General features: G+C 38.9%; 16 non-coding genes and 1 pseudogene across 16 annotated transcripts; all 17 read right to left on the bottom strand.

Moving 5' to 3' along the window:
* Nucleotides 1-187: 187 nt before the first annotated feature.
* Nucleotides 188-306, bottom strand: LOC145573880 (5S ribosomal RNA). Its single transcript, XR_014097854.1, has one exon. It is a non-coding gene; the product is annotated as a 5S ribosomal RNA (ribosomal RNA).
* Nucleotides 307-494: 188 nt separating this feature from the next.
* LOC145573882 (5S ribosomal RNA) lies at nucleotides 495-613 on the bottom strand. The gene has a single exon (XR_014097856.1). It is a non-coding gene; the product is annotated as a 5S ribosomal RNA (ribosomal RNA).
* Nucleotides 614-801: 188 nt separating this feature from the next.
* Nucleotides 802-920, bottom strand: LOC145573883 (5S ribosomal RNA). Its single transcript, XR_014097857.1, has one exon. It is a non-coding gene; the product is annotated as a 5S ribosomal RNA (ribosomal RNA).
* Nucleotides 921-1,108: 188 nt separating this feature from the next.
* LOC145573884 (5S ribosomal RNA) lies at nucleotides 1,109-1,227 on the bottom strand. Its single transcript, XR_014097858.1, has one exon. It is a non-coding gene; the product is annotated as a 5S ribosomal RNA (ribosomal RNA).
* A 188-nt stretch (nucleotides 1,228-1,415) lies between these two features.
* LOC145573885 (5S ribosomal RNA) lies at nucleotides 1,416-1,534 on the bottom strand. Its single transcript, XR_014097859.1, has one exon. It is a non-coding gene; the product is annotated as a 5S ribosomal RNA (ribosomal RNA).
* Nucleotides 1,535-1,722: 188 nt separating this feature from the next.
* On the bottom strand, nucleotides 1,723-1,841 carry LOC145573886 (5S ribosomal RNA). Its single transcript, XR_014097860.1, has one exon. It is a non-coding gene; the product is annotated as a 5S ribosomal RNA (ribosomal RNA).
* Nucleotides 1,842-2,029: 188 nt separating this feature from the next.
* Nucleotides 2,030-2,148, bottom strand: LOC145573887 (5S ribosomal RNA). The gene has a single exon (XR_014097861.1). It is a non-coding gene; the product is annotated as a 5S ribosomal RNA (ribosomal RNA).
* A 188-nt stretch (nucleotides 2,149-2,336) lies between these two features.
* On the bottom strand, nucleotides 2,337-2,455 carry LOC145573888 (5S ribosomal RNA). Its single transcript, XR_014097862.1, has one exon. It is a non-coding gene; the product is annotated as a 5S ribosomal RNA (ribosomal RNA).
* A 188-nt stretch (nucleotides 2,456-2,643) lies between these two features.
* On the bottom strand, nucleotides 2,644-2,762 carry LOC145573889 (5S ribosomal RNA). The gene has a single exon (XR_014097863.1). It is a non-coding gene; the product is annotated as a 5S ribosomal RNA (ribosomal RNA).
* Nucleotides 2,763-2,950: 188 nt separating this feature from the next.
* LOC145573890 (5S ribosomal RNA) lies at nucleotides 2,951-3,069 on the bottom strand. The gene has a single exon (XR_014097864.1). It is a non-coding gene; the product is annotated as a 5S ribosomal RNA (ribosomal RNA).
* A 188-nt stretch (nucleotides 3,070-3,257) lies between these two features.
* LOC145573891 (5S ribosomal RNA) lies at nucleotides 3,258-3,376 on the bottom strand. Its single transcript, XR_014097865.1, has one exon. It is a non-coding gene; the product is annotated as a 5S ribosomal RNA (ribosomal RNA).
* A 188-nt stretch (nucleotides 3,377-3,564) lies between these two features.
* On the bottom strand, nucleotides 3,565-3,683 carry LOC145573893 (5S ribosomal RNA). The gene has a single exon (XR_014097867.1). It is a non-coding gene; the product is annotated as a 5S ribosomal RNA (ribosomal RNA).
* Nucleotides 3,684-3,871: 188 nt separating this feature from the next.
* LOC145573894 (5S ribosomal RNA) lies at nucleotides 3,872-3,990 on the bottom strand. The gene has a single exon (XR_014097868.1). It is a non-coding gene; the product is annotated as a 5S ribosomal RNA (ribosomal RNA).
* Nucleotides 3,991-4,178: 188 nt separating this feature from the next.
* LOC145573895 (5S ribosomal RNA) lies at nucleotides 4,179-4,297 on the bottom strand. Its single transcript, XR_014097869.1, has one exon. It is a non-coding gene; the product is annotated as a 5S ribosomal RNA (ribosomal RNA).
* Nucleotides 4,298-4,485: 188 nt separating this feature from the next.
* On the bottom strand, nucleotides 4,486-4,604 carry LOC145573896 (5S ribosomal RNA). Its single transcript, XR_014097870.1, has one exon. It is a non-coding gene; the product is annotated as a 5S ribosomal RNA (ribosomal RNA).
* A 188-nt stretch (nucleotides 4,605-4,792) lies between these two features.
* On the bottom strand, nucleotides 4,793-4,911 carry LOC145573897 (5S ribosomal RNA). Its single transcript, XR_014097871.1, has one exon. It is a non-coding gene; the product is annotated as a 5S ribosomal RNA (ribosomal RNA).
* A 188-nt stretch (nucleotides 4,912-5,099) lies between these two features.
* Nucleotides 5,100-5,224, bottom strand: LOC145573242 (5S ribosomal RNA; annotated as a pseudogene).
* Nucleotides 5,225-27,414: the final 22,190 nt, after the last annotated feature.

Below are 27,414 nucleotides of genomic sequence, written 5' to 3' on the forward strand. Positions count from 1 at the left end.
TTTACTTAGAGCGTTAATTTTTATTTATACCCTTTCCAGCCCCTGATTTCTTTTAAAATGCCGTAACTTTGCGCCCGATCGCCCGAACTAAACATTTTTTTCTTTCAAATTGGTTAGTTTTTCGGGATCTACGCGTCTCAAATCAAAATAACCAAAAACAAAAATAAATTCCGAATTCGCCGAAAAAGGGGTGCAACACGAGGACTTCCCAGGAGGTCACCCATCCTAGTACTACTCTCGCCCAAGCACGCTTAACTGCGGAGTTCTGATGGGATCCGGTGCATTAGTGCTGGTATGATCGCACCCATTTACTTAGAGCGTTAATTTTTATTTATACCCTTTCCAGCCCCTGATTTCTTTTAAAATGCCGTAACTTTGCGCCCGATCGCCCGAACTAAACATTTTTTTCTTTCAAATTGGTTAGTTTTTCGGGATCTACGCGTCTCAAATCAAAATAACCAAAAACAAAAATAAATTCCGAATTCGCCGAAAAAGGGGTGCAACACGAGGACTTCCCAGGAGGTCACCCATCCTAGTACTACTCTCGCCCAAGCACGCTTAACTGCGGAGTTCTGATGGGATCCGGTGCATTAGTGCTGGTATGATCGCACCCATTTACTTAGAGCGTTAATTTTTATTTATACCCTTTCCAGCCCCTGATTTCTTTTAAAATGCCGTAACTTTGCGCCCGATCGCCCGAACTAAACATTTTTTTCTTTCAAATTGGTTAGTTTTTCGGGATCTACGCGTCTCAAATCAAAATAACCAAAAACAAAAATAAATTCCGAATTCGCCGAAAAAGGGGTGCAACACGAGGACTTCCCAGGAGGTCACCCATCCTAGTACTACTCTCGCCCAAGCACGCTTAACTGCGGAGTTCTGATGGGATCCGGTGCATTAGTGCTGGTATGATCGCACCCATTTACTTAGAGCGTTAATTTTTATTTATACCCTTTCCAGCCCCTGATTTCTTTTAAAATGCCGTAACTTTGCGCCCGATCGCCCGAACTAAACATTTTTTTCTTTCAAATTGGTTAGTTTTTCGGGATCTACGCGTCTCAAATCAAAATAACCAAAAACAAAAATAAATTCCGAATTCGCCGAAAAAGGGGTGCAACACGAGGACTTCCCAGGAGGTCACCCATCCTAGTACTACTCTCGCCCAAGCACGCTTAACTGCGGAGTTCTGATGGGATCCGGTGCATTAGTGCTGGTATGATCGCACCCATTTACTTAGAGCGTTAATTTTTATTTATACCCTTTCCAGCCCCTGATTTCTTTTAAAATGCCGTAACTTTGCGCCCGATCGCCCGAACTAAACATTTTTTTCTTTCAAATTGGTTAGTTTTTCGGGATCTACGCGTCTCAAATCAAAATAACCAAAAACAAAAATAAATTCCGAATTCGCCGAAAAAGGGGTGCAACACGAGGACTTCCCAGGAGGTCACCCATCCTAGTACTACTCTCGCCCAAGCACGCTTAACTGCGGAGTTCTGATGGGATCCGGTGCATTAGTGCTGGTATGATCGCACCCATTTACTTAGAGCGTTAATTTTTATTTATACCCTTTCCAGCCCCTGATTTCTTTTAAAATGCCGTAACTTTGCGCCCGATCGCCCGAACTAAACATTTTTTTCTTTCAAATTGGTTAGTTTTTCGGGATCTACGCGTCTCAAATCAAAATAACCAAAAACAAAAATAAATTCCGAATTCGCCGAAAAAGGGGTGCAACACGAGGACTTCCCAGGAGGTCACCCATCCTAGTACTACTCTCGCCCAAGCACGCTTAACTGCGGAGTTCTGATGGGATCCGGTGCATTAGTGCTGGTATGATCGCACCCATTTACTTAGAGCGTTAATTTTTATTTATACCCTTTCCAGCCCCTGATTTCTTTTAAAATGCCGTAACTTTGCGCCCGATCGCCCGAACTAAACATTTTTTTCTTTCAAATTGGTTAGTTTTTCGGGATCTACGCGTCTCAAATCAAAATAACCAAAAACAAAAATAAATTCCGAATTCGCCGAAAAAGGGGTGCAACACGAGGACTTCCCAGGAGGTCACCCATCCTAGTACTACTCTCGCCCAAGCACGCTTAACTGCGGAGTTCTGATGGGATCCGGTGCATTAGTGCTGGTATGATCGCACCCATTTACTTAGAGCGTTAATTTTTATTTATACCCTTTCCAGCCCCTGATTTCTTTTAAAATGCCGTAACTTTGCGCCCGATCGCCCGAACTAAACATTTTTTTCTTTCAAATTGGTTAGTTTTTCGGGATCTACGCGTCTCAAATCAAAATAACCAAAAACAAAAATAAATTCCGAATTCGCCGAAAAAGGGGTGCAACACGAGGACTTCCCAGGAGGTCACCCATCCTAGTACTACTCTCGCCCAAGCACGCTTAACTGCGGAGTTCTGATGGGATCCGGTGCATTAGTGCTGGTATGATCGCACCCATTTACTTAGAGCGTTAATTTTTATTTATACCCTTTCCAGCCCCTGATTTCTTTTAAAATGCCGTAACTTTGCGCCCGATCGCCCGAACTAAACATTTTTTTCTTTCAAATTGGTTAGTTTTTCGGGATCTACGCGTCTCAAATCAAAATAACCAAAAACAAAAATAAATTCCGAATTCGCCGAAAAAGGGGTGCAACACGAGGACTTCCCAGGAGGTCACCCATCCTAGTACTACTCTCGCCCAAGCACGCTTAACTGCGGAGTTCTGATGGGATCCGGTGCATTAGTGCTGGTATGATCGCACCCATTTACTTAGAGCGTTAATTTTTATTTATACCCTTTCCAGCCCCTGATTTCTTTTAAAATGCCGTAACTTTGCGCCCGATCGCCCGAACTAAACATTTTTTTCTTTCAAATTGGTTAGTTTTTCGGGATCTACGCGTCTCAAATCAAAATAACCAAAAACAAAAATAAATTCCGAATTCGCCGAAAAAGGGGTGCAACACGAGGACTTCCCAGGAGGTCACCCATCCTAGTACTACTCTCGCCCAAGCACGCTTAACTGCGGAGTTCTGATGGGATCCGGTGCATTAGTGCTGGTATGATCGCACCCATTTACTTAGAGCGTTAATTTTTATTTATACCCTTTCCAGCCCCTGATTTCTTTTAAAATGCCGTAACTTTGCGCCCGATCGCCCGAACTAAACATTTTTTTCTTTCAAATTGGTTAGTTTTTCGGGATCTACGCGTCTCAAATCAAAATAACCAAAAACAAAAATAAATTCCGAATTCGCCGAAAAAGGGGTGCAACACGAGGACTTCCCAGGAGGTCACCCATCCTAGTACTACTCTCGCCCAAGCACGCTTAACTGCGGAGTTCTGATGGGATCCGGTGCATTAGTGCTGGTATGATCGCACCCATTTACTTAGAGCGTTAATTTTTATTTATACCCTTTCCAGCCCCTGATTTCTTTTAAAATGCCGTAACTTTGCGCCCGATCGCCCGAACTAAACATTTTTTTCTTTCAAATTGGTTAGTTTTTCGGGATCTACGCGTCTCAAATCAAAATAACCAAAAACAAAAATAAATTCCGAATTCGCCGAAAAAGGGGTGCAACACGAGGACTTCCCAGGAGGTCACCCATCCTAGTACTACTCTCGCCCAAGCACGCTTAACTGCGGAGTTCTGATGGGATCCGGTGCATTAGTGCTGGTATGATCGCACCCATTTACTTAGAGCGTTAATTTTTATTTATACCCTTTCCAGCCCCTGATTTCTTTTAAAATGCCGTAACTTTGCGCCCGATCGCCCGAACTAAACATTTTTTTCTTTCAAATTGGTTAGTTTTTCGGGATCTACGCGTCTCAAATCAAAATAACCAAAAACAAAAATAAATTCCGAATTCGCCGAAAAAGGGGTGCAACACGAGGACTTCCCAGGAGGTCACCCATCCTAGTACTACTCTCGCCCAAGCACGCTTAACTGCGGAGTTCTGATGGGATCCGGTGCATTAGTGCTGGTATGATCGCACCCATTTACTTAGAGCGTTAATTTTTATTTATACCCTTTCCAGCCCCTGATTTCTTTTAAAATGCCGTAACTTTGCGCCCGATCGCCCGAACTAAACATTTTTTTCTTTCAAATTGGTTAGTTTTTCGGGATCTACGCGTCTCAAATCAAAATAACCAAAAACAAAAATAAATTCCGAATTCGCCGAAAAAGGGGTGCAACACGAGGACTTCCCAGGAGGTCACCCATCCTAGTACTACTCTCGCCCAAGCACGCTTAACTGCGGAGTTCTGATGGGATCCGGTGCATTAGTGCTGGTATGATCGCACCCATTTACTTAGAGCGTTAATTTTTATTTATACCCTTTCCAGCCCCTGATTTCTTTTAAAATGCCGTAACTTTGCGCCCGATCGCCCGAACTAAACATTTTTTTCTTTCAAATTGGTTAGTTTTTCGGGATCTACGCGTCTCAAATCAAAATAACCAAAAACAAAAATAAATTCCGAATTCGCCGAAAAAGGGGTGCAACACGAGGACTTCCCAGGAGGTCACCCATCCTAGTACTACTCTCGCCCAAGCACGCTTAACTGCGGAGTTCTGATGGGATCCGGTGCATTAGTGCTGGTATGATCGCACCCATTTACTTAGAGCGTTAATTTTTATTTATACCCTTTCCAGCCCCTGATTTCTTTTAAAATGCCGTAACTTTGCGCCCGATCGCCCGAACTAAACATTTTTTTCTTTCAAATTGGTTAGTTTTTCGGGATCTACGCGTCTCAAATCAAAATAACCAAAAACAAAAATAAATTCCGAATTCGCCGAAAAAGGGGTGCAACACGAGGACTTCCCAGGAGGTCACCCATCCTAGTACTACTCTCGCCCAAGCACGCTTAACTGCGGAGTTCTGATGGGATCCGGTGCATTAGTGCTGGTATGATCGCACCCATTTACTTAGAGCGTTAATTTTTATTTATACCCTTTCCAGCCCCTGATTTCTTTTAAAATGCCGTAACTTTGCGCCCGATCGCCCGAACTAAACATTTTTTTCTTTCAAATTGGTTAGTTTTTCGGGATCTACGCGTCTCAAATCAAAATAACCAAAAACAAAAATAAATTCCGAATTCGCCGAAAAAGGGGTGCAACACGAGGACTTCCCAGGAGGTCACCCATCCTAGTACTACTCTCGCCCAAGCACGCTTAACTGCGGAGTTCTGATGGGATCCGGTGCATTAGTGCGATGGTTCTTTTGGATGGATTCACTTGTGTTTTTTAAAGCAATTTTGCTTGTTATTTGTGGAATTTTTTGATGAAAATTATAAAATGTAATAACTTTGTCTTCGGGTGTCCAAATTGAACAATTTTTTTTTTCAAATTGTGTAATTTTTCGAGATCTATGCAATGCAAACCTCCGAAGGGGGTTTGGCCCAACGGAATTGCGAAAAAAGGACTCTAGCGTGGTAAAAAATCTGTTTTTCAAATCTAGGTGTCGTTTCAAGCAAAAAGGGTGCCGACCTATGGCCTTTTACTTGTGCCTGGTTATGTAATTTACCATGGTATTAAGGATTCACACCTTGAACTATATGTAATTTAAGTTGGAGATGATGTTCTTGTTGGGACTTGTACTAATTCATTTAGATCGTGGCGAATTATTTTGTGTATTTATACTTTGTTACTGACAGATTGGAATTAATTAATCCTTTTTTGACAAGGTCTTTGAACTTCTTTTCATTTACTTTTTGGCAGAGCAGACATCACTACCTGACAATGAAGGTTTTGATGAATCAGTTATTCATATAAGCACATACAAGCTCAAGCCTTTTGATGAAAAGGTGAAAGCAGAGGTGTATAAGTATAGTACTCCTCCTCAAGATGAGGACTGGAGGAAAGAGATTAAGGAATACTTGAATAATCCTTCAAGAGGAAATGTCAACTAAAGTCAGACTAGTAGCTACGAAATACTTTCTTATGGGAAGTAAGTTGTATAGAAAAGACCCTTAAGGCTTATAACTAAGGTATATTAGCGGAAATAAAGTGTTAACCATTTTATCCGAAGTACATCATGGTATATATGGATCACATCAGACTGGGATAAAAATGAGGTGGTTAATCCACGTGGGCATCTCTTGAGCTCATGGATGGGCTTCCCAGCTAGGCTATCCTGCACCAGCTCGTAACAGCGAGCCACGCACATGTGGGCTGCTTGCTGCTGGGTGCTGTTGCTATGCCGTGCACCTAGCTCGCTGCTAGCAGCATCAGCTCGCTAGCGCACTGGTGCCTAGGCATAGGGTGCTGTGGTGCGCAGGCCCACGAAGCAGCCCCATCCAACCCCGCATCCCTCGGCTAGCGTAGCTGGGCCTTGCGAGAGCTGCGATGGCTTGGTGCGTCGTTGCTCATGGCCCCTAGCCACTTGCCTCCGATCCGAGGCGTGGCTAGGGCTCGTGCTATCCTCGTATTTTAGCACGATATATTTGTTTGATTATTTTCCTCATCTTTGTCGATTCCTTAAATCGACTTGACTTTGATGGCTCAGTTTCGACGCTCTAATTACAAAATCCGACGAACTTTGTTCGTAGTACTCTAATGACTCGTTTAATCCTTCGGATTAACTCGTCGTCGCTGATCAGTTACTCGATTGGGTGTCACCCGAAGGGTTTAGTTAAGATTAAGCTGTAATATTAATTATGCCATTAATATTAATATTATTAGTTAAGATTAAGCTGTAATATTAATTTTGCCATTAATATTACTGATCGGAAGCGGCCTCCAACTTTTTAACAATTCCAAACTCTCTATCAAAATAACATACTTGTTTGAAGGACACCATTCCTTATAACTTTGATCCAATATTATTTGGTTGGATAGTCCTTGAAATAAGATTTCCAATGATATATCATAAGCCCAATTTCGATTTAAAATGAAGAAGATATGAGCAAAATACTAAACTCGGCCAAAAACTGACACCCTTTCACTAAAATGGCCATGTCTTAAAACCTACAAACTATTTTCACCTAATTTTAATTGGGTTGGAAATTAGACTTGATAAGATTTCCTACGATATATTATATGCCTTATTCCGAGTTACGGATCAAAAGTTATCATAATTTTAAAAACGCGTAAAAAACTGGAATTACCGCGCAAATGTTTAAAACACCGCGCCACGGTATAAGATGACATGGCATGGTGCTTTGTACCGTGACACGGTATTCTTCATCGTGTCACGGTGCTTTTTCCGTTTCTTTTCCGCGTTTTCTTACGCGCTTATGAATTTAGACGCAATCTAGGAAAACTGTGCACCGCGACACGGTATGCAATACCGTGCCACGGTTGACTGCGCCGTGTCGCGGTATCCTGTGCCATGTCACGGCACACATACCATGACACGGGAAATTCCTGTGTGCTTTCCGCATACAAAACCTCACGCGTTTTCTAAACTTAGCCACATTTTGGGTCAAATTGTTTGCCGTGTCATGATGCTTAATTAGGGTTTTTTTCGCAGCTTTATCTCTTCTAGGGTTCCGTGGAAGTCCCCCTGTTCGTCTCCTCTATAAATACAAACCTCAATTCTGCAGTTCAGGCCACCAAATCATCCTCTCTTCCTCTTTTAGGCACCAAAAATCATTCTCTCTCTCCTTACATCAAAAATCATTTTCTTCTCCTTCTTTAGCCTAAACACTAGCCTCCTTATTCTTCCATAATAATTCCCTTAAGCACTCCAAGGAGTCCATACTTAACCCGAGGTTCTGTCCTTAAACCAAGGCGTGAAAGGTATAATTAACTGAGGATTTGGACCAAATCAACTCTATTTTTATTTAATTTAATTTCCATTTGATTTATTATTTATTGAAGTTACTAACAATTTATTCATGATGTAACAATTTAAAGGAACTCGCATAATGTGAGTAATTAATTAATTTAATTACTTATTTTTATTTTATATTGCTAGTATCATGATTAGGTTTATTATTATTTGATTTGAAAAACGATTTATTGTTAAATTGCTTCCAATATTAATGTTTATTCTATTATATTTTATAATCACCATATTGCATGTTAAAGGGAATATGTAATTGAAAATCACGTCTAATAAGATAATTTGGACGACCAGTTTAGGTTCCTTTTTAATCTTGTTTTTTAATCAAGTGATCACAATATTTTGGAGAAAATTGAATCTTTGTTTGTATGCCTTTGAGTTCGCAGGAATCACTTTTCATTATAAGAATCGAATAGAGGCCAATATGGACGAATGTGACTCCATGACTCACTTCGTACCATCATCCCCGATCCTCCTTTCGTGGTTCCGAACCATATGGATTAGTAATCTCATGGATTATGAATGGGGTGTGACAGGATAAAGTCGTATCTCCAAATCAAAAGAATTACCTAAGTCCTCTAACTAGGGATCGCAACGGGTCGGATCTGGACCGGGTCTAGATCCGTTTTGGTAACAAGGATCCAGATCCGATCCGGATCCGTCGGGTCTGGAAAATGGAGACCCGGATCCAGATCCGACGGGTCCAACGGATCCGGGTCCAAAACGGGTCCAATATATCTTGCCTAATTTTTTGCAATAAATGTAATGTTTGGGTAAAAAAATGCATTTTAAACTTTCGTCGGGTTATAAGTTCAACCTAAATTAAAGTTATACAACTAATCTATAAACACAAAGTAAATAACCAAATTATATACTTATATTTTAAAATAAAAATTATAAACAACAAAAAAAGTACGATGTTACAAATAAGCAAGTGAAAAAACAACGATGATGTATCCGATATGAGCATCCAAAATTCATCTTTTGAAACTAATTTTTATCACTACTAACATCATCAACATTTTTAATAAAGAAACAAAAGGTTTTAGTTTTTTTTTAAAAGAAATTAAAAAACGGGTAAACGGATCTGGGTCTGGGTCTAGGGACCAGACCCGGATCTAGATCCCTTTTTTCTAGCAGGACCCGGATCCGACGGGTCCAAAATTTGAAGACCCAGATCCGTGCAAAATGGGTCTGGATCCACGGATCCGGGTCGGGTCCGGATCCACTGCCATCCCTACCTCTAACTAAAGTAGATAGGGAAGTAGGGTCGAACCACAGGGAAACAAGTCAATTTATTCCTAATTAATTAAAATAATCTAAATTATTAAGTAACCAATTTATTGTCATAAAAAGACTTAAACTGAGGAGATTAAAGTAGAGAGAAATAAAATAATAAAAGCCTAGGGTATAGGTTCACCAATAAATAATATTCCAGGGTAAAACACAATAATCAATCATCAATGCATCAATTAATCAGATTATATAGGGCTTTCGCTATGTATTACTGTAGGGAATATTTCAAGCATCCCACACTTGAGCCCCACTGTGATCATACACTTAAGCATGGCGGCGTCCAAAGGGAAGGAAGCTAGAGTAAAAGAGTCGCCAACAAGTTTTAGGAACTTGTAAACCGTTCACAGGGTGAAGGTTACACCCCTTAACGATCCAGGAGATCGTTAACTGGAGGTTTGGGGATGAAGGTACAAATCCAACCTAAAAGAGATTGAACTTGCCCTAAAAATAGGCCTCTACTTTATTCTTCTCGTATTCATGTGCGCTTTCTGACTAACATGTAATCATTAGGTTAACCCTAAATCTATTTAATCTATGTTGGTTGAATATTAATGCACAAACAAATTTATTATTGGCAATCACTTGAATTATAATCATATTAGCCTAAACAATATTATTAATTATCTTATTAAGTGTGATTACAAGTACAAATTCCCTTTAAACCTGCAAGAGAGGGCGTGATCAAGCAATAACAACAATAAATATGTATCAAGCAACATAATCATAATCAAAGCTTAATAATAATAGCAAGATCTTAGGCATGATACTAACAAGATTAATAACAAACCTTAGCATGTCACTAAACATTAAAGATCAAATCTTTATCCTTAGCATGACACTAACATGATATAAAGAAAGAGTAGGAAACATCATAGAAACATGCATGATATTAGAAATCTTAGTTAACCCAAAACATGATACTAGGAAGCAATATAACATCCTAACATGATACTAGGAATTAACAAAATAATCTAAGCATGATTTCTATATCAATAAAGCCATTAAAGTACTTACTTCGATGCCTCGTACCTCTTTCTAATAACAAAATACACGCGTTAGTAACTTCAAGGAAAATAATAAAACTGAATAATTAAATTAAATAATAGGAATAGAGACTTGGGACCAAACCCTCAGAAATTCAAACCTTTCACGTCTAGGGCGAAGGCAACTTCGAACTTGGCTAGGTGTGTCTAGAGCTAATGTATGAGGAGTTTTGAGAGAGGGAAGGTTTAGAAAAAGAATAGAGAGAGAAGAGAGCTTCTAGCTTTTAGAGAGAGAAAGAGAGAGATGATTGAAAACAGGGAAATTCGACCCCTATTTATAGAAAAAATAGCACGGGATCAAAGAAAATCATATTCGGAATAAAATACCTCCTGTCGCCAACGACAGGAGTCAGCGCCAGACGACAAGCTCGTCGACAGGAGACGAAGGTTAGCGCCAGGCGACAAAAGTCAGCGCCAGGCGACGACACTGTCGTCTCGCGCTGGTTAAAAAGTACAACACGCTTTTACACGCGGAATCACTTTTTAAACCGGTTACAGGTAATTCTGCATCCAAGCAGATTTAAAATCAGATTTAATATATTTTATTCAAAATAAAACATCTTTAAAATATAATTATCAATCCTAATCTTATTAGAATTAAAGAGAACTTTCTAGATATTTCTAGAAGATTAAAATCAATCGTAATTACTTTAGGAATAATAATTAATAGGCGCCCTCCTCTAGATCATCGGGCCATATTTAAAATCATTGGGCCTAATTTAATTTAATCCATAACTTCCTCATAATTCATCGGAATTGGGCTTATAACATATCATTGGAAAGATCTTTTCAAACCCAATCCAACTACACTATTATTGGACCCTTATCATGGACCAAACCAAATTGAACAGGCTATTTTTATATAAATAGAGTAAGAAAAGAAATATTTTTGAAAATAGAAAGAGAAATATTTTAATAAAAACATCCTCATCACTAGACTTTCCACACTTTCACTTCGTTCGATAATCAAATGACGTGAAAGGTATTCATCACTGGGTTTGGTTTTGGGGAGACACATTTGGGTGTCTACAGAAGCCCCCACTTTGACTGAGTTTGGAGAAACGCAAGTTTCGGAAGCAAAAGTCAAAGTGGCGATAGGGACGGAAAATGATTCAGAACATTATGCGATCCTAAATCACTCTTGTAACACCGATACCTGCAAACTAGCGTTAGTTAAATAGATAAAAGAGTTAAGAAACGCGTATCTTGCACCGTCGAGCACACGTATCTGGAGTAACCAATTTTTGTTTGACGATCTTCCTCAAGCTAGGGGATATCGCCTGAAGACTACCATGCTTGCAGCTGCCTTTAATTTCCGATGTTATATGACCATCTTCCACATCCTAGGGAATATGATCGAAGATAACTTCGCTTGAAGTCACCTCCTATTTCTGACAACCTTCCACATCCTAGGGAACGCCGTCGAAGATAACTTCGCTTGAAGCCATCCTCAATTTTCTGAAAACCTTCCACATCCTAGGGAATGCCGTCGAAGATAACTTTGCTTGAAGTCATCCTCAGTTATTGCGATAATATTCCGAAGAAAATTACCGAAGACCAACTCTTGTCGATTCTTAAAGCTCACTTGAACTTTGCTGCTGTGATGTTTGCTGAAATTACCGCGGTGCCAGTACATCGGCGCATTTTGCTGCTTGTGAACCATTACGTCGGTGCTTGCGATGAGCCAATGTTTAGGCGCTTTAAGCTAAGTGAGATGATCTTTTATCAGGTCGATCACCTACTGTGATTGTAATCGAGACGATTAATTAATCATGTCAAATTGCTTATAGGGGCTAACTGGCGTACCAAGGAACACGAAATTTCTGTATAAGGTCCGCATAGTCATTTATGAGGGGCCACATATCCTGTCGTCACACCAGCGCATGCTAGAACACATTGTTGCCAAGTTTTAGCTCTGTCGCCAGGCGACGAAGGTCAGTGCCTGGCGACGAACTCGTCGTCTGGCGCTGATGTCCGGTTTTCAAAATAAAACCCCTTTCTTCTTCATTTGCCGTGACTGTTGCTGTTATTGTTCATTTGCGTTCGAGACTTCAAATTGGGAGTTCTTGCTCGTTTGTCCACCAAATTCGCTCAAACTTGTTGCAAATCAAAGCTTATCTCATCTATTTTCCCGATCCATGTAAGTTTTTCTCAAACTTATCTCGATTTTTGCTGAATTCGGAGATGTTTATGCGCGGGTATTTAAAAAAATCAAACCCAAGATGCTTAATTCTCTTCGTTCGTTGAATTTTATGCCTTGAAATTTCTTGAGTGTGTTTATATATCATGTTTAGAGCATTTAAAGACTTGTTTTACCCATTTTGGTGAAGAAATGAACAAATTGCCATTGTTGAACCCCTTGAGTTCGTGAGAACAATGTGACTTGTTCTTCGTGTTTTTGCTAGCCATTCTTGTCAAAATTTGTCACAATATTTGTCATAGTATTGCAAGAAATTGTTTGATTGTTGAAAATTGCCATTTATGCTTGAATTGAAATCATGCTCTGTTTTAGAACTACGTACTCTGGTTTTTTTTTTTTTTTTTTTTTTTTTTTTTTTTTTTTTTGCGAACATAGTATCATGCGGCTAGGCGAACCTTAGATACTATAGAACCTTAATTTTCTGTTATTTTGCATAACATAGCATGGCTAAACGACGAGGTTCGAGTTCTCGTTCTAGGGAGGCTCATCAGGAGGACGATCCCGTTGATGCCGGCGTAGGGACCTCTTCTTCTCTAGGGAGGTTTCCAGAGTGGGACGAGCGCACTCTATATTTCGCGCCTGAGTTTCACATTTCAGAGCGCGTTCGTCGAGGGATTCACTGCGAGCGAGTCCGTAGCCATGGTTCTGGCAACACGACCATCAGCTCTTTATACGATACATACTTCCGCGACCATAACGGTCTGCGCCTTCTGTGGGAGTCATGTGGCTTGACACCTCTTTTGCGAGCCACTCAGGCTATGTACTCTTTCGGACAGAGCCACTACGTAGTCCGAGCTTTGGTGGAGTTCTTTTGGGACACCACCAACACCTTCCATTTTTCCTAGGGTGAGATGACTATTACTCCTACTGACTTCAGTCTTATCACGGAATTGAAGTTCACTTCGGTCCCGCTTCCTCTTGAAAGCGAGATCTCTGTCTTTTCTCCAGAGGTACTGGAGCTGTTAGGCCTTATCACCATTCGGGCTCGTGCTGAGGCTGATCCGACGCAGCTTAGCACTAGATGCATTCGCCGGACCACGCTTGCGGCGGCCTTTCAGGACAATGCGACCACCCCAGAGCAGCGGGTGCGCATCTTCGCACTCATCCTGTTGTCAGGGATCTTTTCACCTAACAGAGGTAGTCAAGTGCTACTCTACTACCTGCCTGCTCTTCGCGACCTTCCTACGGTCGGGTTGTACGACTGGGCCAGCCTGGCTTTACGCGGACTTCCTAGTCGGACTGCGACTTTCCAGTCGTCATAGTTCTTTCGAGGGAAATATCGCGCTTTCCAGCTTTTGGAGACTCGTAGAGGTATACTTAATTTCCCTTACTAAATTTAGCTCCAGATATGCAGTAGCATTTATTGACACTTCTTTATCCCCATAGATCTGGTTCTACGAGTATTTTCCGTCTCTTGCGCCGGCGAGACCTTCACCTCGTGAACTTCCCGTTGCTGCCTGTTAGGGAGGCCGTCTCAATGACCAGGCTACTACTAGGCGCGTTTGAGAGTTAATCCTCTCGGTATGTTCCTCAAATAATTGCCTTCTTATACCTTTAGTAGGATTTTATCTTATGAGCATGCATTTTGTAGGAGCCGGCCGTAGTGTTTCGGCCGTGGGCCGATTTTGACATTCCTGCGCTTGCTGCACAATACACCGCTCAGCGTCGGTACTTCCAGGGGAAGTATGATGCTGCGGTCTATCTAGGCGAGAGAGTGGCTATTCAGCACTCCTCGGAGGCTTTTGTTGTTCCTGCTCGCCCTCCTAGGCATATATTCGATAAGACGAGGTTGAGGACCTTGGCGAGTAGGTCGCCAGAGGGCACACCTTGGCGGACTCACGCTCGTCCGGAGCTATGCTATACAGAGGCACTGCTGCCGCTCTTGGCTCCACCACCTGCACTGCTAGAGGGAGCAGAGGAGGTATTTTTTATCTTGTGCATATGTCCCTTGTATAGCCCCCAAGTAGATATTAACAATTTGAAGTTGTTTTTCCAGGACACTCATGTAGAGTTCGTTCCTCCCCCAGTATCCATCACCTATTAGGGGATGTATGGCCAGGTCGAGGAGATGATTCCACTGGCTCCTCCAGAACATCGTTTCATAGAGCAGTCTATTCCCCGGCATCAGACTTGGGTGAGTCATTTATTTGCCTTTTACTTGTACATATGTCTTTGATTGTTACTAACTTGTCTCTTGACAGTTCTCTCGCGAGGTGGTTACGAGGATGGCGAGGGGTTTGGACGCCTTTCGTTACCAGCTGGTGAGATTGAGAGATCGAGCCTCCTGTTGTCGTGACGATACTGCTACAGAGGTATTTCTCTTATCACATGTTTTATTTGTTTATTTTTGCATTTGACTTGATTTATTCTTGTAGGGGCAGCCTATTCCTCCGCCACATACTCGGACGAGACCTGAGGCTAGTAAAGAGAGATCCAGGTCTGGCTCGAGACATCGTCGCACCTCTTCCAGGGGCAAGGGTGGCCGGTCGGAAACGGCTCCTACTGAGAGATCGGAAGGTTCAGGCTCTTCTGAGGGTGCACCTGTTAGGCCGACAGGCCAAGGAGGCGTGACATCGGCTTCTATAGGGGGTGGTGGGACGTATGAGGTTGAATCGCCGTCGCAGTAGCCACAACAGCCTCAGCCGTTAGCGATTCATCGTCAGGGTGAGCCTGAAGCTAGTGAGGAGTATACCCCACGATCTACATTGTGTTTTGATGCTTTGGGAATTCCTCCCCATTTGCGTCCTCCGGCACCGTATCTGTACCTGTATTTATTTTTATTTGACTTTGTAGGACTTTGCTAGTTTGTACTATATGTCATTTATATTAGACATATTGTATATACAAATTTATTATGTTTATTTTATATTTTATTTTTTATTTTATGTGCATGTGAGTGTGTGAAAAAATAGTGACTAATTTTTTTGTGCAAAAAATTTCCGTCATTTTTATTATTAATGGAGGGTATCCGACTTTCTCCCCCAAAAAGAAAAATGAAAAATAAAATTTTGACTACCATAAGCCTAAAATTAATTTAGCTTAAATTAGTCGGAAAGTGTTTGAAAGGGATAAAAACGTAAAGTCAATGCACAAAATTGAGTCGTAATAAAAAACATATGATTTGCATAACACGAGAAAGCTGTCGTCGAACCGACTCTCTGTTGCCAAACGATGATCTTGTCGCTAGGCGATAGTCCTCGTCGCCAGGCGCTGTCCTTGTCATCTGGCGACGCACTTTTTTTCTCTGAATCCTTTCGGAAAACAAACTGTACCAGTTTTGTGCATAAATAGCCCCCAAATCTGCCGAATTTTGTATATTTCGAATAGATTAAAATAATAGGTATATCTTTAATTCTCTTTAAGCAATCATGTCTAAAAGTTTTAGTGATTGTACTCGTGAGTGGTGCCGATCTTTGACTGCTAGGAGAGAAAAGAGCTTGATTTCTTTCATCTGGGAGGTATTTATGGTATTAAGGGGGTAGACATGGATATAAATTTTATTCATACCGCCTTAGAATATTAGGATCCAGACACTCATTGCTTTAGATTAAGCTATGATGAAATTAGTCCTTTACCGGAAGAATTTGGTGCTATTCTAGGCTTTCCTTCCATGGATCTTGCGGTAATTCCTAATATGAATGAATATTATTATAAAGATTTTGAGCGTTTCTTTAATCTTAAAGACAGGGATCTAACAAATATTGTAGATGGAACTGTAGTAAATCTGAATGAATTTGCACGTCACTACTTTGATAGACCATATTCTAAGTCTTTTCATGTTTATAGGAGGAGAGCTTTTCTCTTTTGCATGTTTAGCCAATATCTCTTCACTAGTGGAAATAATCGTGAGGGTCAAGCAATTTTAGTGTATGTCATGGAACAAATTGAATCAGGGAGGAATCCAATGCCATAAATTGTTGGAGAGAGTATGCTTAATTTAGATGAATTAAAGAAAAATCCAAAAGCACCTCTTCGAGGCTCTCCAATTTTATTATAGGTAGAAAAATAATATTCTTAATTACGGAAATCAAAAATATATATTTTTGTATAGTAATACTAATTATTTGTATTTGAATTTTTGTAGATGTGGCTAATGGAGAGGCTAGAATTAATTAGTCCTCCTGACAATATTGAAAATATACACCAAATTGCTTTGTTAGGCGAAAGAAACGCTTTTCCATAAAGATGGGTCGCCGGGAGTGGAGTAAAATATTCGCTTCTTGTGATTTTGCTATCAAATGGATCATCCCTTGGTGGAGAATTAAGAAGATGGTTGGTGTCAACAAGCAACCCTTCTGTCGTCTTCCAAGCTTATCCAAGTTGACTTTTTATTACCCCTGCAGGGTAAAAAGGCAGTATGGCCTTGCTCAAACCATTCCTTCTGGAGATCTTCGTCGTCCTTATGAATTTCCTGTGTCACAAGAAGTAGAGAGGTTTGATGCTTATTGGAGTGCTAAGCCTTTATGGGAAGTTATCACCCAAAAGGTTCCTCCTTCTTTGTCCAAGGATGTGAAGCTTTGGCTACTTGATAGGCCTAAAAAGGACAAAAAGAAAGATCAAAATAAAACCAATGTGAAGAATTGTCTGGGAGATAAGATAGCCCCTGTTAAGGAACGCTTAGGCGAAAAGGTTGAATTTAAAACTAGTATGATGCCTAAAAAGAAAGACACTACTAAAGGCAAAGAGAAAAGGAAGGCTGACTCTACAGAAAAGAGATATGGGTAGAGAAGAAATATGGTGTAATGGCTAAGGGAGAAACTATTAACACCAAAATTGAATGCAGATCTTCTAAAGGATGCTTGCTAGCAAAAGTAATGGATGAGGAAGAAGAAGCTGACAAGAATTGGAAGAGAGCAAAGAAAGAGAAGAAAGATTAGAGCATTGCTTTACTTTCAACTTATTAGACAAATTTAATTTTTTAAGTTAATTTATTTTTTTAAGCTTTCATTTAAATTCCATCAATAATGTAATTTACTTTATTTTATTAATGTAATTATAGCTTTTTAAATTAAATCAACATTTACATTATAATCTCCATTAAAGCAATGAAAACACTTAATTATATTTTCTGAAAATATTCGAGTACGGAAGTCAAAAATTTTCAAAATACACCAAAATTCGCCCAGTTTAATGCAGAAAAATTGGCGTCGCAATTAAGGTCTGTCGCCAGACGCTGGTGTTCGTTGTCTGGTGCTGACCTCGTCGCCAGACGCTGCTGCTGTCAGACGACGCTGACATCTGTCGTTAGGCGACAACTTTTCTGGGATGCGTTTGCAAATTTTCGCGCTAATTTCTCTGAGTTGATTTGCTGGAATGCGAGGTTTGTAAAAATTAAAGTGGCCGCACCCTATAAGGGTTGCCTACGTATCCTTTCCTAAGGAATCAGGACAAACGTAGCTCTCTTGAGTGTCCTACTCAAGTAATTATGGGTAGTACTTCTTAAGTTGGTCAAGATTTGTCATGTTTGAGAATTCATTGCCGTCCATATCAGTCAGTTTTGCAGCTCCTCCTGATAGAATAGTTTTGACAATATATGGCCCAGACCAATTGGGTCTAAACTTGCATCTTGGGTCTAAAACATTTTTCCTTAATGCTTTTAACACCAAGTCTCCTACTTTAATATTTCTTATCTTGACTTTCTTGTTGAAGTGTCTAGCCATATGAGTTTGATAACACCGAGTATGATGTAGATCCTCTAGTCGCTTTTCATCAAGTAGAGTTAGCTCTTCATATCTTGCTCTAGTCCATTCAACTTCATCGAGTTTACTTTCCAACACAATGCATAAGGACGGTATTTCTAGTTCTACAGGTTGTACGACGTCCATTCCATAGACCAAAGAAAATGGCGTATTTTCTGTTGATGACCGAATTGACGTGCGATAATTCCACAGAGCAAAGTGGAGTTTGTCAGGCCAATCTTTGTAATTTTCTGTCATCTTCTCGATGATCGTCTTTAAAATTTTATTAGCTGCCTCAATTGCACCATTTGCCTGAGGTCTGTATGGAGAAGAATGATGGTGTTTAATGCCATACTTTTGTAACAATTCTTCACATTCTGCTTGAAAGTGAGTTCCATTGTCACTTATCATTTCATGTGGGACTCCATATCGACAAATAATGTTTCTTTCGATAAAGAGTGCTACATGTTTTGTAGTGAGTTTAGCATATGATTTTGCTTCAACCCATTTAGTGAAGTAATTAATTGCTACTAGTTTGTATTCATGGCCTCCTGTTCCTGGAGGAGTAATTCTTTCAATAATATCTATTCCCCATGTTGAGAATGGCCATGGTGATGTATAGGTGTAGAGGAGAGACGGAGGAACATGTTGCAAGTTAGCATATATTTGGCATTTGGGGCATCTTTTGACATATTGATGACAGTCCCTATTCATGGTAGTCCAATAATACCCTTCGCGCATTATCTTTTGGACTAGCATTTTGCCATTTATATGTGTTCCACATACCCCTTCGTGGACTATTCTCATAGCCCTTTGGGCTTCCTTTTTGCCTACACATAAAAGAGCTCGACCTTTAGGTACCCTTTTGTGTAACTCGTCGTTCATGAGCACATATTGGGAAGCCAAAAGTCTTAAGGCTCGTTTTGTTCTTTTGTCAGCATGGAGTGGATATTCTCCTTTTGTGACGTAATTGAGGATGTCTGTATACCAAGGTTCTTCCTCTTCTTCTTCTTCTTCTTCTTAGGTTACTTCGTCATCCTCTATTGCTTGGATATAAGCCGGTTTATGCCTTTTTTCTATTGTTAAGGGCATTTGCTCGATTTCCGTAGGAATTCTAACCATTGAGGCTAGACTTGCCAAGGCATCAACAAATTGATTTTCCTCTCTAGGTAGATATGTGTATTCTACCTTTTCCAATTGGTTTGTGAGAGTTTCCAGGTAGGTTTGGTAAGGGACCAAGCTTTCACTCCTTACTTTCCATCTCTTGGGAATTTGATTGATGATCGACGAAGAGTCGCCAAAAATTCGAAGTTTCTTTACTCCTAATGCCAATGCCGTTTCGAGGCCTACCACGCATGCTTCGTATTCTGCAGCCTTGTTGGTAACGTCGAAATATAGATTTATGGAGATTGGAACATGTTGTTCTTTAGGTGATACCAATAGTACTCCTACACCACATCCCTTTTGGTTTGAGGCTCCGTCGAAGTAGAGAGTCCACGTATCATCTTCTGTGACCATCAAGTCTTCGTTTGGAAAATCGTTCTCATGTATAGGCGTGGAATCTTCTATTGGAAAATCTGCCAAGAAGTCTGAAACCACGGATCCTTTAATAGCCTTTTAGGGCATAAATCTTACATCAAATTGGGCTAAGTTGACTATCCATCTTGATATTCGCCCATTTAGTGTATATTTCTCGAAAAGATACTTGAGTGGATCCATTCGAGATATTACGAAGACCGTATGAACAAGCATGTAATGTCTTAACTTGGTTGTGGCCCACACCAATGCGAGACACAATTTCTCAAGTGGCGTATAGCGTATTTCATACTCGAGCATCTTTTTACTTAGATAGTAGATGGCTTTCTCCTTTCCTTCTACTTCTTGTGCGAGCATAGCCCCCATTGTCTCTTTGGTGACTGTTAAGTACAACCTAAGAGGGACTCCTGGGAGTGCTGGTGCTAATACGGGAGGATTACGAGGTAGGCTTTGATCTTCTCAAAGGCTTTTTGAAACTCATCGTCCCATATTACTGGTACATTCTTTTTAAGCTTCTTGAATATTGGTTCACATATTGTTGTCAATTTAGATATGAACCTACTTATGTATTGCAACCGGCCAATGAATCCCCGAATTTGCTTCTCGGTTTTGGGCGGTGGAATTGACATGATTGCCTTAATCTTGGTTGGGTCTATCTCTATTCCTTTAGAGCTAATGACTTATCCCAAGAGTTTTCTTGGGGTGACTCCAAAAGCACACTTGGATGGGTTCAACCTCATGTTGTATTTCCTTAACCTTTCAAAGAATTTTCTTAGGGCTACCAAATGCCCTGGGCGATCCTTTGATTTCACAATCATGTCATCTGCATAAACTTCGACTTCCTTGTGCATCATGTCATGGAGTAAAGCAGTTGCTGCTCGTTGGTAAGTGGCACCCGCGCTTTTCAACCTGAATGGCATCACCGTATAATAGCAAGTGCCCCAAGGTGTTATGAACGTTGTTTTCTCCATGTCTTCTTCTGCCATGAGGATCTGATTGTACCCTGCGTATCCATCCATAAATGAGAGAAGTGCGTGGTTTGCTGTATTATCTACTAGAATATCGATGTGTGGTAAAGGGAAGTCGTCCTTTGGACTTGCCTTATTTAGATCTCGATAGTCGACACACATTCGTACCCTTCCATCCTTCTTCGGAACTGGGACTACATTTGCGACCCATTCGGGGTATTTGGATACCCTAATAAAACCCGCTGTTATCTGTTTTTGTACTTCTTTTATTTTAAGGGCTACGTCGGGTTTCATTCGACGTAACTTTTGTTTTACAGGTTTCATTCCTGGAATTAGCGGAATTGTGTGTTGAGCTATTTCTCTATTAATGCCTGGCATATCTTCATATGACCAAGCGAATACATAGATGAATTCTTTTAATAGATTAATAAAACCGGATCTTTCATCTTTATTAAGTGTTAATCCGATTTTAACTTCTCTTTTAATTGTTGGATCTTTTGAGATGTCAACCGTTTCAGTATCCTCAATTACCTGTGTTTTATTTTCAAGTGTTTCCATTGCTTTAATTATTTCTTTGTCACTTTCATTGTTAGTTAAGCAATGCTCATCATCTTGAGTTAAAGAATGACACGAGGAGTAAGCAAAAGAAGACATCTTATTGAATTCAGAAACCATTACATCAAATAAAGTTATGTCCGTTGGGACTTGATTATTAACTATTCTAGGAGAAGGTGCTAAGGGAGAACAACTAGGAGAGGGTGCTACGACTAAAGACTTAGAAAACTCGATAGGGGAAGACTCTGACTCGGACTCTGACTCAGACGATTCATCGAACATTGGTCCTTGTCCGGTTGTTATGGAGATCTTTTTTCCACTTGGAGTAGTCACCTTCACAGTCTTTCGCCATCCTTGAACTAGACCCTCTGCTGGGGTGATAAGTTTGGAGGGATCAAAGTTATTACTCTGTAAAACTGTTTGAATGAGCAAAGAATTTTCTTCGATATGCGTTGGCTCATTCTTCTCATACCCAAAGGGAAGTCCCATGACATTAAACTCAAAGCATAGGGATGCTTTCTCCTTATGAATGGGAGTTGGGACATCATCTAGAAAATTATAATCCAAAAATATTTCGAACCCAGGTTGTCTTGAATCACAATCACAGAATTAATCTACCGGTATTAAATCGCATCTCTCGAATTTTGACTTAACCATTTATAAATTAACCTGCCTATTGAAACTAAGCCTAAACATCAATTCTCATCTTTCGAATCTCGAATCAATATTGCATAACTCATACAATTTAACATGGCCAAATCTAATTGCATAGCATTAAATCAATCAATAGGAAATTAATCAAGCATTGACAATTAACAATAATAAATTACTCCTTCATATTATTTATGGATTCCCACAACCCTAGAAAATAATCTACTCACACATAATTAAATCTAAACTAATCAAAGCAATTAAACAAACCATGACGAACAAAAGCAAATAAATTACTGAAATTAAAAGGGAAGAAATCATTACCAAAAATAACGGAAATAATGAATTGTATATAAGCCAAGAGTTGTAGAGAGAGAAAACAAGAGAAAAGTCTAAGCTTAAGAGAGAATTTAGCTAATGAAAGAGAGGTAATTATATCAAAACTAAATAAAACGTATTTATACAAAACATAAAAATCCAAATTAGAAACTAAGTAAAAGAACGTTGGAAATCGCCTCCCAAAACACGCGCCCGGTCGGGTGCGCCATCTCGCCCGGTTGGGCGCGCCTTTTACTTTAAGGGACGTCTCTCGCGCCCGGTCGGGCGCGAGCTCGAGCACGGCTAAACTTCTTTGTTCTTCCGCCCCTCCCGATCGGGCGCGCCTCAGGGCGAGGGCTGCTCGATCGGGCGGACTTACTTGGGCATTGGCTATGCTTCTCGTTTGGGCTTCAATTCTTAGCCCAATCCGGATTTCCTCTTTGGGGCTTGATAACTCGGTCTAATGCCTCATTTCCTTCTAAGTTGAGCCCTTAATCACCGGTTTGATGACTCTAACCGGCCTTGGGCTATGAAAGATGGTCAATATCTTCTAGTGCTCGTATTAGCTCCAATAATTCCGGGAAAATGCTCCAAATCTGCAATTTCCTACAAAACACTACTAAAACTACGAAAACACTAGAAAACAAATATTAGTAATAGAAGTGGCTCTAAAGAGCCAAAAATACTCCTAATTATGACCAAGGGACGGGGGTAAACCACTATATAAAATAGACATATCAAACTCCCCCAAGCCAAACCTTTGCTTGTCCCAAAGCAAAGAGCTCATCAATGAACAAATAAGACATACTTCACCCCAAATCGATCAAAAACAAACATAACTAATTCAAGGCAAATCCAACAAGTATGCATCAAAACCAACCAATCAAATCCATCCAATCACTCATTCTCCCTAACAGTTGTCAAATAGAGCAAACCACAAGAGCATATAGAATTCAAGACTAGTGCTCACACACTCAACTCTCATTTATGTGGCGGATATAAAATGTATCCGATCGTTCTCCATCCCAACCCCTTTATGTGAACAATGCCTTCCCAACTCACAACACTCGTGTGTTTGAAAGACATGCACTCAACCTAAATAGTCGACTCGAAATATATCAAATCATTCTTTGCATTGATAAGCAACTAATTTCACATTCACACAACTCTAAGCACAAAGGTCGAAAGGTCTTTAAAGCTTGTAATATAAGGCTTAGGTTAAAGGGTAGGATAAATTTGGGAAAATGTGAGAGTAAAGCCATGCTTAAGGGAGCCAAAATCCTAATAAACCAAGGTCACAAATAAATAATGACCAATCATCTCCAACATTACTCAACTCTACAAAAAGTTCACCAAACATAAAATCCAATCATATTAAACATTCCCAATACTTACAATTTCACTCATAAAAATATAACAAGGTAGAACTTGAGTGAATAAGCAAACTTTGACTCTTCAACTTGATTTTTCTTATTGAAACTCATTTCTTTTCTTTTGATCAACCTTCACTTAGAACATTTGAACATTGAAACAATTTTTTTTTTCTTTTTGCTCTTTTTTTTTTTCTTTTGAAGTTCACTTATTTTTTTTCTCTTATTTTTTCCTTGAACTTCTTTTCTTTTTTTTTTTCACTATATGCTTTATTTTCTCAAGAATTTTAACTTTCAAAATCATCAAAAATAAACCACAATTAAGAACAAATAACTTCTCAATACCACCCCAAATTGTGCAAATATTAAGCACACTACAACCTCCCTCACCTCACTCACTAATAGCTCCCCCAAGCCAAGCTTGGGACTAGTAACCAATGGGGAAAGATCGACTTGTAATGTGGCTAATAAACAACAAAAAGTCAAGGCAACAACATGGGTAGCAAGAAGGGAACAAATGTATCTAAATTCATCTGAAGGCTACCTAAAAGAACAAATGCATTCGTCCTCCTCAATGAGCATAATAATGAGTCATATTAACACTACTCAAAGTTGCAAACCAATACTCAAATTCATTGACATAACAAGAACTAACACACATTCCTTACCAAATCAACTAGTCAAGCACTATATTCACAAGTAGTTGGGCATAATTGACTCATGTTAAGGCATCCAAGCAATCAAACATCAAATCATAGCTAGCCTATCCACAATACTCATCATCATATACCAAGAATCAAACTAATTTTCATAAATGTATGGGGCACAGGGAAGCATGATTTATCATTCATTGGATCGTATTTTTGTATTTTTTTATTTTTCCAATTTTTTTTTGTATTTTTCAATTTTTTCAAAGCAATAAAATCTATACTTGAAAGCAATAAATCTATACTAAACACACCAAAAATAAAAGAAAAAGAAGAAGAAAGATACCAATATCCAAAAATCTTCCCTAAGCCAAAATCAGACAATGTCCTCATTGACTCGGGAATTAGCCCAGCATGGCTAATCCTCATCCTCATCATCCATCGTTCCAAATCCTCTACCGCTACCACCTGCACCACTAGAAGAGCTACCATCAAAATAGTTAGGGTTAAAGTTTCCCCTCGACCCCCCAAAAGGAATGTCCTGGCCATAACCGTGAAAAGAAGAATAGTCAGTGTAAATGCCATGGGAGAAGGGATCTACAATCCCTGAGGTGGTGGCTAGGGATGGCAACGGGTTGGATTCGGATCGGATTATGCATAATCCGACTCCTACCCTACAAGCTGTCGGATTTTTTTTTTACTCTGAATCCTACAACCCGCCTCCGACTCCGACTTATATATATGTCACCTGCCTCCGACTCCGACCCGATTCCCAAATTTTTGTTTTGCTCCGATTTTTTGATGTAAAAACAAACAGTTTAATCAATACTTATATGCTTTTTAAATAAGAATAATAATTTTAGTGGTGATATAGATTAATTTTAATCAATTACACATTTACACCTTTACCAAATATATAATCTAACAAGAAAACAAACAATAATAGTTTTAATAATAATACAAAATACAATATTGACATTTAGTTTACACTATATACAAACAAACAAATCAAATATTATTTGTTGGAGATGCTGTATTTTATATGCAAGTGTAAAATAACACTAATTAAGCAAATAAAGAACATTATATACAAACAAAGCAGCAGGGGAAACAAATTAAAGAAGACTTTACAATCAATTTATTTATTTTTTAAATTAAATAAGCAGTACTCCCTCCGTTTTTTTATTTGCATCACTATCCTTTTTGGAGTGTTTTTTTTTAAATGCATCACTTATATTTTTGGTAACTTTATACTATATTTTATCATTTCACTCTCTTACTTTAAACTCCACTCAACTTATTTTATCATTTCTCTCTCTTCCATGGTCCCCACTAAAATAATATAAATATCTATCCTCTCTTACATACTTTCTCTTTCATGGTCCCCATCTTACTTTTACTATAATAATTTATTCACCCACTTACAATATTATATTACTCTCCTAAAACTTTGTGCAATCCAAAGTGATGCAAATAAAAAAAAAAAACGAAGGGAGTATGTTTCAAACTAAAAAATTCCCATTAAATTTTTCCATAGTTCTCTTGTGATTGACATGCAAAACTACTTATCTTCAATGGCAAAAATTACAAGACCCACCCATTTCAATTCCCACTGTAACATCTACAATTAGAACTAAACAACAAATAGAATTAAATAATATATCAACCATTAGTTGGCTTCACAAATTATCTACTCCAATTTAAACCAACAAGCAAGTTAATTATGATTTAAGATATAATTAAGAACACTAAAAAAGTAAAGGAAAAAACTTGGTAATTGAAGTAGCTAAGCTACTGTACGTAGTGTAGTTGGAAGGTGGTGGTGGTCGGAGCGCGGTGGTGGTGGTCGGAGCGTGGTGGTGGCGTCAAAATTGAGTTTGTGATGGTGCACTATGTAGTAAGAGACAGAGAAGAGGAAGGTTTTCTGTTTTTGACGGCTAGAGAATTGAGTTAGAGGGTCAAATTTTGATTAGGGTTTGTAACATTGTTGTTTGAAATTTTTTAGCTGTACCATATTTTTTGGGTGGTAACTATTTTTGTGTTTTAAATTTTAATTTTAAATGAATTATAATTTTTTTTGAGACTTAAAATGAATTTTAATAGCTAAGCTTCTCTAATCTCAATTAATCTTGTCATCTATTAGAAGTGATTTTCCTTAATAACAAAATTGAATTTTTTTATTTTTTTATTTTTTTTTATTTTTTATTTTTTTAGGTACATTTTATATGAATATGGGTAGTAGTAAATATATAGTTAATTGATCTTGTCATCTATAGGTACATTTACTTCAATTAACTTACATTAGATTCAATTAGTTTTTTAAAATGCATTTGACTTTCATTTCATTCAAATAGCTTTGTTAAATGCATTTGAGTTTCAATTGATTCAAATAGTTTTTTTTAAATGCATTTGACTTTCATTTCATTCAATTAGCTTTGTCAGACTTCAGTTGACTTTCATTTGATTCAATTAGTTTTGTTAATGAATTTGAGTTTCATTTGATTCAATTAGATTTGTTTGACTTCATTTGATTTTCAATTGATTCAATTAGTTTTGTTCGAGTTCAATTGAGTTTCTTTTGATTTAATTAGTTTTATTTCACCACATAATATTTGACTTTCATTTGATTTAATAAGCTTTGTTTGACTACATTTGAGTTTCATTTGGTTTAATTAGCTTTATTTGACTTCATTTGACTTATTTGATTCAATTTTTGTTTGATTCCATTTGACTTTCTTTTGATTTATCCCGATAGATTCAATTTATCCGAATTTCTTTTATATAGCATTGCTGCATTGTACATTACGTATTAATGCTTATTTGTAGCCTATATGGTACAACACTTTCGTTTTTTTTTTTGGTAAAAGTCAAGGAGAAAAAGGTGAATTTTCAAAAAATATATAGAATATTATTATTACTATTATGTTTTATAAATTTAAATTTTATACATTTTTTAAAAGCATAAACCGTATTTTTCAAGGTGTGTACTCCTTTCGATTTGGAATCTTGGCCTCTTGGGAGATTCCAATTCAAATTTAATCATAAACTATAGTAATATCTTTTCTATTTTTCAAAACATACTCACAAAATTAATTGAAAATAGTTGTACAAAAAAAGCATAGGGTCGGACATTACAAAACAAGGCGTAGAACATTACAAAAAATTACATATTAGAAGTCGAGGTCGGATTCGGAGTCGGATTTCGAGTCGGATTTTCGGAGTCGGATTTCGAGTTGGATTTTCGGAGTCGGAGTCGGAGTCGGATCTCCGTCGGAGTCGGGTCGAATTAGTCAGATTTTTATCGAAACCCTCCTCCGACTCGGAGTCGGATTTTTTTAACGGAGTCGAAGTCGGATTATTTTTTTTCGGATTCGG

Source organism: Chenopodium album, chromosome 12 (genome assembly GCF_948465745.1).
Source record: "Chenopodium album chromosome 12, dcCheAlbu1.1, whole genome shotgun sequence".
NCBI lineage: Eukaryota > Viridiplantae > Streptophyta > Magnoliopsida > Caryophyllales > Amaranthaceae > Chenopodium > Chenopodium album.